This window comes from Phyllostomus discolor, chromosome 7 (assembly GCF_004126475.2).
Source record: "Phyllostomus discolor isolate MPI-MPIP mPhyDis1 chromosome 7, mPhyDis1.pri.v3, whole genome shotgun sequence".
NCBI lineage: Eukaryota > Metazoa > Chordata > Mammalia > Chiroptera > Phyllostomidae > Phyllostomus > Phyllostomus discolor.
The window spans coordinates 123735191-123742469 of NC_040909.2; the positions used below are offsets into that span (position 1 = coordinate 123735191).

At 43.9% G+C, this 7279-nt stretch overlaps 1 non-coding gene across 1 annotated transcript; it reads left to right on the forward strand.

Moving 5' to 3' along the window:
* The first annotated feature begins 2210 nt into the window (after positions 1 to 2210).
* Positions 2211 to 2375, forward strand: LOC114514911. Its single transcript, XR_003686139.1, has one exon. It is a non-coding gene; the product is annotated as a U1 spliceosomal RNA (small nuclear RNA).
* Positions 2376 to 7279: the final 4904 nt, after the last annotated feature.

Genomic DNA, 7279 nt, shown 5'->3' on the forward strand with positions numbered 1-7279 from the left:
ACTGAACTGGGGTAGTCATGTCACCACTTCCTCCCTGCATCTCCCTCCTCTGTGAAATGCTCATAACAATTCCACACGCCTCCCAGGAGCACTGAGGATTAAACGAGTTCATTCATGGTAGCTCACTGAGCACATGGCCTGCCTGGTACATACTGGGTGCTCTGTGGTTGCTCTCTCTCATTGTCATGCCAAGAACATCTCCATGGGACAGATCCCCACAGGGCCCCTGACGCTGCTTGAGTGACATCTCTCCCTATTGCTGCCATGCAGAGCCGTCTCTGCACCAGGTTCTTTGCCACGGGCTGTGCAAGTATTACCTGTGTTGCTTGCACAACTGAGTTATGAGGTCCTACAGGTTAGGATTGTTTTTAGTTCAAGCACTTATCAATTTCCTTTTGGTAACTGGATCATATCCCACCCTTCCAAGAAATCCATTTTTCACATTGCTGCCATGATCCCAGTGTGACAGATTAAGAATCAGAGACCTGAGATGTTAAACAACCTGCCTGAAGCCACACACACAGTGAGTGTAGGAATCAGGACCCAACCTCCCAGGACTGCCTGGTTCTAATGCCCTTGGATGTGATCCAGACAGTTGCTAGGGCAGCCAGTGACCAGAGCAGTGAGCCATTTCCAACAGGACACTGGCTGGCAGGGCCTCATTACTCCAATGGCAAGAGCTTCCCTGGTACCCAGGGGGGTGGTCCAGTGCCAGAGGATGCTGAGGGGTCCTTCCCTGTTTAGAGAACATTCTGCTTCCTCCTTCATCTGTTCTCTGAGCCACCCAGACCACCACAATCAAGCCCCACCCCCCTCATCTTTTCTTTAAGGATTTAGCCCTGCTTATAGAAGCCTTGAGACAAAAGATCCAATTTAGCAGGCTGCAAAACACTGCAAGAATATGATCTGGAAAAGATTATTTTCGATGGCAATTGCCTTGACTGTGTTTAACTGACCCACAAAAGCCACTTAGAGGAGCACACACTTTGAATACACGTCGCCTGTGTGCTCAGCTTATCCATTTCCACATCATCACCTTCACGTCCTGCTGGCACTGGGTAAATGTCAGGCCCCATCTTTCATTTTGCCTTTCAGCGAGGTGGCTGCATAGGCCGCCGACGGCGCAGATCAGAGCTTTGCCGTTTCTTCATGAGGCTTTCTCTGATGCACCAAGTTCGCGGCTTGTTCGGTCAAAGTGTGAACTGTCACTAATCACACTGTCTTTTTCAATTGCGAGCTGAGATGCGGAGAGGAATTTAGGAGTCAATTACTCATGTAGGTTATGTCCAGGGTGCGAGGTCTGAGGGCTTTGCACCATTACAGGCCATGGTTTATAATCGCAGAGTAGACTCCATTTCTACGAACACATTCTAGTAAAAAAAATTATGCTATAGGCACTTCCCCAAGACTGTGGAAATTGAATTTCCTGAGCTTTGAATCTGCCATTGAAAACCAAATTTTTTCCTGCTAGGATATGAGCTACCCTCTGGAGTCTGTCATGATATTCTCTCAGAGAAAGAAATCCGGCTTCCACCCAAGTCTGGTGTGCCAATTTAGTTAGGCTGGATACTGAAAATCTGCACATTAAAAGAAAAACAAAAAAGATAACATAGACAAACTAGGTCAATCTAGCAACAATCCATGGCTTTTCTGAAAGGATTCATTCCCAAGATTCTTTATATTGGAAGTTTCCCTTGAAGCTTTGAGATGATTTGCAAAACCCAATTTACACAAAACCTTTAAGAGCTCATGTGTTAAGTGAGCAAAGCACTATTAGTCTGTGTTGTTTTGAAATCTTTGCTTAGCATAGCTTAAGTGCAGATCTAAAAAAAAACCCTACATGTATATAAAAATATGGTCTTTGGGCACTATCGATGACAAGCAAATGAGAAGTTCATGAAATTACTGGTTTGGGAAGGAACGTGTTCTCCTGGACTGGGGTCTGGTTCCTGTATTTCGTTTCTGTGCACACTGGCACACGTGCGGCGTCAGCTCGTGAATCCGAAGGTGACGTGGAGGCTGCATGAAAAGTGCTCGCTGAGGGCTGGTTGGCAGAGCCGAGAGAAGGATGTGTTGCTCTGTCTTGATTTATTAAAGCTACCATTTCATTGGGTGCTCGTTATGGGCTGAATCATTTACACAGCGCTTTCCACACCTCATCTTGTTGCCTCTGGGCATGGAACTGATTGCAGCCAGAGCTAATTGTCCTCATACTTAACCTGGTAGGGGAGAGACCATGATCGCCAAGGTGGTTTTCCCAGGGCAAGGCTTATCCATTGCACTCTGGGTGTGCTGACCCCTGTGATCTCCCCACGCGTGGGAAACTAAACTGCACAATTTGTGGTAGTGGGGGCCTGCATTCACGCTCTCCCTTGAAGAAAACAAGAATTGTTCTCATCTTGCCGGTGTAAACACTGAGGCTCTGAAAGGTAAAGTCATTTGTCCAAGGTCACACAGTTAATTAAGGTTTTTGATTCAAATGCAGGCTTGTATAGGGTCAAAGGCCATCCTCTGAGTCAGTACCCTTGCACTTGACCTCGACGGCACCTCCAGGCTGAGCCACTAACTGGCTGAGGGTAGAGATGCGGTTTATATCTTTTCGTCTCTGTTCTCCGGCAGGTTTGAAGGGGGCAATAGTATTCATCATGACCCTGGTGATGGCTAAAAGAGATCGGGGTGGCAAGGTGCTTTCAGAGCACCGAGGTGTTGTGCAGGGGGGGCGATGTGAACGTGATGACCCCCTGAAAGAAGAGAGGCTTTACTACACCTTGAATTGGGGTACTGGGCATGCACTCCCACCTCATTTCTTGAGAGGCCAGAAACGCATCTCATTATTTTAATATACTTCATAGCAAGTAGCGGGGTAATGGCTGGTAGGTAAATAATGAGTGAATGAACAATAGTGTTAATAGCTAACATTTTTTCAGCTCTTACTGTGAACTCAGGCACTGTTCTAAATAACATATATTATATATAATTATTTATGTAACATATAAATACACACTTGTTCAATATACAAATATTTATATAATATATAATCATATAATATATAATTGTTGTAATTATGTAATTATAATGATATAATTATATATTATGGGTATGTAAAATACAGGGTCCAGCACAAATAATGCCCTGTTTTTATTACACACTCTTTTATTATAAAATCAGTTAAGCATGTAATTCCATAACAATATCACACTCAAGCACACCATAGAACATTTTAGGTGAAATGTTCAAATTAAAACTATAAACACCCTTATTATACCCATATTACTACCCTACCAACCACACTCAAGCAGGCCTTACTTCTGCCAGACCCTGTGTGTGTGTGTGTGTGTGTGTGTGTGTGTGTACACAGTAAACTCATTTAATCCTTACAGCAGCCCTATGTGTGGTGGGTCCCAATACCCTTCCCATTTCACAGATGGGGAAACCAAGGCACAGAGCATTGAATGACTTGCCCAAGGACACACAGAAAACGGGAGAGGCGGGATAAGAACCTACAGCTTGGGGCTCCAGAATCTCCTCCTCAGCCAGTGTGCCCTAATGCTTCTCTACACAACCCTGCCCCACCACGTCTCCCCTTGCATTGTACCACGAGGCCCTCCGCCCTACTTTGACCATAGCATTTCTCATAACGGACAGACTTTGTACTTGTTCTCCTTTCCTTTTGGGTTTGTCTTCCCACACTCGTGTGTTAGCCCCAAGGGGACAGAGACTTCTGTCTTCTTTGTTTACCACCATATCGTTGGCATTGTTTCTTCCTGGAGTGCCTATGAGCCGCTGTTACCTATGGGACAGGGCCCGCCCATCGTAGGCAGTGACAAGATCATCACTGAATGAGAGAATGAATGAATCATGTGGATATCTTTCAGCTCCTCAGAACTGGCAGCTCTTCAGGATTTATCCTGCTCTAGTTCTGCTTGTAGAGGGGACTTCAAACATGGTACAGTGGAATGGTAGGTATACAAACACATTTATCCAGGCTGAAGAGTGAGTAAGAAATCAAGAAGTAATTCAGCTCAGGGGAGGCAAGATACAGGGTGGTAGACGGAAGAGGCATCAGTGGGAAGGAACCTGTCTGTGGGGGGAAAGACTTGATGACTAAGGGGAAGAAGGGACATGTGGAAAGGGAGTTCTGAGCAGGGGTGGCTGAGGGCTCAGCAAAGGGAGCCAGGAACTGGGCTAAGAGTGCTGGGGGAGGGGCTAACCTTGCAAAGCTGAGGGGCTGCCACTGCTTCAGTACCAGGGTACAAGGAGGCGGTGACTGGTAATTAGGCAGAGAGATTTGAAGTGCAGAGAAATGAAGAGAGAGCCTCTTATCTGCCCTTGATCTTCTCAGGATAATAGCAAGGTGAAGGTCTCTACACATGATTTTGGAGCAAATTCTGACTTTAAAAAATGATGTCAGGTAAAATGACAATTTGCTACTCCTGAAACCAAAGACGGGTTCATGTAGGCAATCAGTAACAATGACAGGCAATCAAGGCCGGGCTGTAATTAGTGTGCAATTGCTCTCTGTGAAACTGTTAGCGAAGTCATAGTGTTTGATAAAGGAGCACTGACTCGAGCTGTGTGCATCGACTACTTTTGTAGGAACGAAGCAGTTACTTCGTGCCTTGATGTTCGTATGGGGCTAACTGAAGATTCAAGCCAGTGAGGACAAAGACAGTTCCACCCCCCAGAATGATGTGGTCACTGATTGCTCAGGCCAGAAGGACACTTTGTGATTCCCAGTTCCCTGGCGGCAATCAGCTGCTGCTCTTACTAAGATCCCTGCCTTCGCTGTTCTGGTCCACTCGAGATCTGCTGTCCACTGATTACTTAAAATGTGCTTGGACCCCCTTTCTTTACCTTCCCAGTATTCTCCCAGGCACTAATCTTTCCTCTCTCTTCTCTTACAGATGATTCATTCTATTCTCTAGGAATCTACCTACTCAGGAATTCACTCCTTGTACTAGTTATCTATTGCTGAGTAACAAAATGACCCCCAACTTTAGAGGCTTTAAACAACAAACCTGGCTTATCTCACAGTTTCCGCATTGGGAGTTTGGGAGCCGAGTAGTTGCTGCCTCTGTCCTGGGGTTTCTCAGCAGGCCGAGATCAGAGTTCTGGGGGTGGTGGGAGGGAGGGCCGCTTTGGCAAGGTATAATTTACATACAATAAGTTGAATTAAAACTACGCATTTGATGGATCATAACAAATGTACACACCTGTGAAACTACTACCAAAATACAGAAACAGAAAATTTCTATCACAACCAAACTTTTCCTTGTGGTCCTTGGCAAGCCATTCTTTCTTTGTCCGCAGCCCCAGGTAACCCCTTACCTGCTTTTTGTCCCTACAGGTCAGTTTACATTTTTAAGATTTTTCGAATTTTATATGAAGTGATTCATGCAGCGTGAACTTCTTTGTGTATATCTTCCTCCACTTACCCTAATGTGTCGACTTGGAGATTGTATTTATGCTGGCAGGTGTACTAGTAGGCGAGCCTTCTTTATTGCTGAATGTTATCCCAGTGCACAGATGTGCCGCAGTTCATTGATTAGTCACCTGCTGATGAGTACTGGAGTTGTTTTGTCCCTCCCGGGGTGGGGACCATTGTTAATACCTTACTGTGGGCATTGGTGCGTAGCCAACAAACTGACATATGCTTTCATTTCTCTTGGGTAAATAACTTGGAGTGAAAAGACTTGGACCTACAGTAGGTACAGGTCCAACTTTTTAAGCAACTGCTAAATTGTTTCGCCAAACATCGTTGTACCATTTTGCGCTCCCACCAGCGAGACCTCCAGTTGCTCCATGTCTTCCCCACACCTAGTGGGGTCTTCGCCACACTCAGTGAAGTCACTCAGTGAAGTGCATATCTTCACCAACGCTGGGGGTGGGCAACTGAACTTCAGCTGCACTAGAAGGTGCGTGGTATGGTTTTACCCTGTGCTTCCCTGATGACCACCATGGTGAGCGATTTTTCACGTGCTTATGTGCTCTCCAAATGTCTTTTCTCTGGTGAGGGGTCTATTTAATCTTTTGTCTACTTTTAATTGGGTTGCTCATCCTATTATTGCATTGTGTTTCTTATATACTCCTATTCTATATACAAGCCCATTACTGAGTGTGTACATATAAAATATTTTAGTCCATGATTTGGCTTTTCGTTTTAACCATGATTCTTGAAGATCTAAAGTTTGTCATACTAATGAAGTTTGGCTTGTTGATTTTTTTCTTTTGTAGTTCACATTATTTTTTTGTATTTAAAAAATTTCTGAGCCCTGGCTGGCGTAACTCAGTGGATTGAGCTTGGGCTGTGAACCAAAGTGTCGCAGGTTCGATTCCCAGCCAGGGTACATGCTTGGGTTGCCGGCCATAACCCCCAGCAACCTCACATTGATGTTTCTCTCTCTCTCTCTCTCTATCTCCCTCCCTTCCCTCTCTAAAAATAAATAAATAAAATCTTAAAAAAAAGTTTCTACCAAACCCAAGGTCATTACAATTTACTCGCTTGTTTTCTTTTTAATGTTTCACCATTTTAGCTTTACACAAGTCTATGATTCATTTTTAGTTGGTTTTGGTGTGTGGTGTGAGCTGTAAGGTTTGAGGTTTATTTTTTTGCATATGGCCAGCCAATTACTCCAGCACCATTTATTGGGAAGATTATCCTTTCTCCATTGATTTGCCCTTGGTCCTTTGTCAAAAACCAATTGACAATAAATGTGCAGGTATATTTCTGAACACTCTGTTCCATTTTCTTGATTTATTTGTCTATCCTGATCCAACAGGACATTGTCTTGATTGTCGTAGCTTTACAATGAGCCTTGAAATCAGGAAATATAAGTCCTCTAACATTGTTATTCTTTTTCAGAGTTGCTCCAGCTAGACTCAGCTCTTTGCATTTTCATATTCTGCTGGGCCTTTGATTGGGGTGACATGGAGTTTGTAGGTCAATTTGGGGAAGAACTGACAACAATGGGGACTCCCTCTGATCCAAGAACACAATATAGTTCTCCGTTTATTAGGTCTTTTTAAATTCTCCTAGCAATATCTTGTCATTTTCAGTACACATGTGTTATATATCCTTTGCCAAATATACCCCTAATTTTTCATATTTTAAATATTATTAAAGACTTTTTTTTTTAAATTTTATTTTCCGATTATCTGTTGTTGGCATACAGAAACACAAATGACTTTTGTGTATTGATCTTTTATCCTGACACTTTGGTAAAGCCTTTAGAAATATATTTCTTAGGAATTTCTTACATGGAGCCATGTTCCCTGTGAA